Consider the following 2391-nt stretch of genomic DNA (forward strand, 5'->3'; position numbering starts at 1 on the left):
CAGTCATTCGTTTAGCCTAAACTCCAGATTCCTTCATCATATGCAAAGACTCACTAGATTCTTCTAGCTCTCCTAGTCTGTCCGTGAGCCAGTAAGGCCTTAGACATTAAGTACAGGCAGAAGCATCACATGACTACACCAGCGACCAAAAGGGATGATAAACACAGCTCATTCAAATGAGTAGCCCTACTTGATGATCCCCATCCCATCACATCCCTGGACCCCAACAGCCCCCACTTGGCAAGAGTTCTCCTCCAACACAAGGAAAGATCTACTTGGAGGGAGGGGAACCATGGTCCACAACAAGTGCCCAGACTCGACATTTTTTCCAAAGCCACCCTCAACCATCTTGATATAGGCCACAGGGAACTTACCCACAGCAACTTCTGCCTCCTGAGTAATACAGAATCCATCAGGGTAGGGGCAGGGGCTTGCTGGGCAAGAAGTCTCAAATGGGACTCCATAGCACTGGTGGCACTGCAGTCCCTGAGCTGAGAGACAAGCCAGTATATGAGGGCTAGGACATGCAGTTCCTCCGTATTGGCAAGATATAGATACAAAATGTCTGCTAAAGCGGTGAGTGGGTTTGTAAGTAGGTGTTGGGGCCACCAAACAGAGAGGGCTCTTCAGACCTTTCTCACCCTACACCTGCAGAGCTGGCCCCTGGGTATTGGAGCATGACAAAGCACTGAACTTCCCAGAGTCAGCTTAAAACTGAGGTCCACCATGAGGCTTCCTGCAATACACATGTAACTACAAGTGTAGGCTTATCTTAGAGCTCAGAACACCTTAGAGTACAGAAAGTATAGCATTTGACTCTCATGTGGCGTTGACTGGGACATAAGGAAAAATCAAAGTTGAGGCAATAAGGATGCCAAACCATTGACTTGGTATCTGGGGAGATAAAGAAGGCTCTGCCACTTTGTGTGCACGCAGGCCAGTGTCCTGTCTGGGAGGCCAGGGCAGCAGTGTAGAGTCTAAGGACAGGCCGCTCTGGTGGCCAGAGTCTGTGGCAAAGCTACTGAGCTCCAAGCATCCTTCTGTTATATGGTGATGGTTGCAAGGCAGGTGCTGACACGTTTACAGACCCAGTACACACCCCAGCACAGGAGTCTTCACCTACCACAAACCATTTCCCAACCGCCTGATCCCAGCACACTTCAGGTACTGGGCACACAGTGGAGGTGCTGATATACCCACAAACCTGAGGCCCTTTTCCATATCCACTGTACCCTCCTTCCCCTCTCTCATTTTCCACCTCACCTCTTTCTGCACAGACTAGGGCCACAAGAAGAAACAGCACACAGGACTTTGTAGCATGAGAAGTTTCCATCCTCAGAGAAGTGCTGCACAGATAAAACCTTGGAAGTTGGAGCCTGTGAATAGTCCCCCAACCACATCCCTCGTCTCTCACATGGCTCAGCCATCCAACCTTCCCTCCCTCCAACCCTCCACACAGCTTTCCCCAAGGAATCCATGTCTGCCTACTTCTCTCCCCCACCACCCACCCAGCTTTTCCTTCCTAATCCCACACTCCCACCCACAGCCCTATCCTCAGGGCTCTTCCCTTTGCCACTAGCAGCTCCCTCCTGACACCAGTCCTTACTTCTTCTCTGACCAGGTTGCAGGCACAGTGGAAAGGTTGGTCAGATGTGGACTGAAGTAAATACTTTAATTCCCTTTAGCTCCTCCCAGGTAACTTCCCGAAGAGGGTGGGGTTTCAAATACTTAACCTTCTCTAGGCCATCATGGTTATTGGTTAACCGTTGGCAAGGTTTGTATGTGACCTGATCAAGCCTGATTTATAGCATTTCGGGAAAGAGGACCATTCAGTTGGGGAGGGACCGTGGTGCAGGAGGACTAAGAGGGCAGAGGGGCAGAGGCCACAATTGACTTGTGCTTTCCAGTCAGAAAGCAAGGGAAGGAGTCAAGGTGCTCAACCCTTTCCTAGTTTTTGTTTTGTTTAGCTTCGTGTTTTCTTTTCTTTTAAGACAAAATTTCTCTGTGTACCTTTGGCTGTCCTAGGACTTGCTCAGTAGACCAGGCTGGCCCCAACAAACTGCTATCAAAGGGTGCACAACAACCGCTCATCCATCTTCCTCCACTACCTGGCTCTTTCCTGTTTCTTAATAGAAGGCATGGGTGGCAGTGGCTCAGAGCCCATGGCCCTGGGAGACTGGCTCTGGTGAGCAAGCCCCCAACAGGCGCTTATGCCCACGAAATGCGAGTCCTGAGCCAGGAACTAAGTTATGAACAGTGTCTGATGTGTTTGGGGGATGTATGGGGCTGTGGGTGCTGGGCAGCGATAGAGACCTGAGCTGGAAATCATCCTGAGATGGCACCACAGCAAATGAACAGCTATGCTCAGAGGATAAGTGAGACCCAAAATGG

General features: G+C 50.4%; 1 long non-coding RNA gene across 2 annotated transcripts; it reads right to left on the bottom strand.

Moving 5' to 3' along the window:
• Nucleotides 1-378: 378 nt before the first annotated feature.
• LOC115062423 lies at nucleotides 379-1686 on the bottom strand. Of its 2 annotated transcripts, none has more exons than XR_003842387.1 (3): nucleotides 1607-1686; nucleotides 1264-1346; nucleotides 379-491 (listed from the first exon to the last, which is right to left on the bottom strand). It is a non-coding gene; the product is annotated as an uncharacterized LOC115062423 (long non-coding RNA). The 2 variants fall into 2 exon arrangements; XR_003842388.1 differs by having other exon boundaries at nucleotides 1264-1376; nucleotides 1607-1657.
• Nucleotides 1687-2391: the final 705 nt, after the last annotated feature.

The sequence above is a fragment of the Mus pahari genome, chromosome 17 (assembly GCF_900095145.1).
Source record: "Mus pahari chromosome 17, PAHARI_EIJ_v1.1, whole genome shotgun sequence".
NCBI lineage: Eukaryota > Metazoa > Chordata > Mammalia > Rodentia > Muridae > Mus > Mus pahari.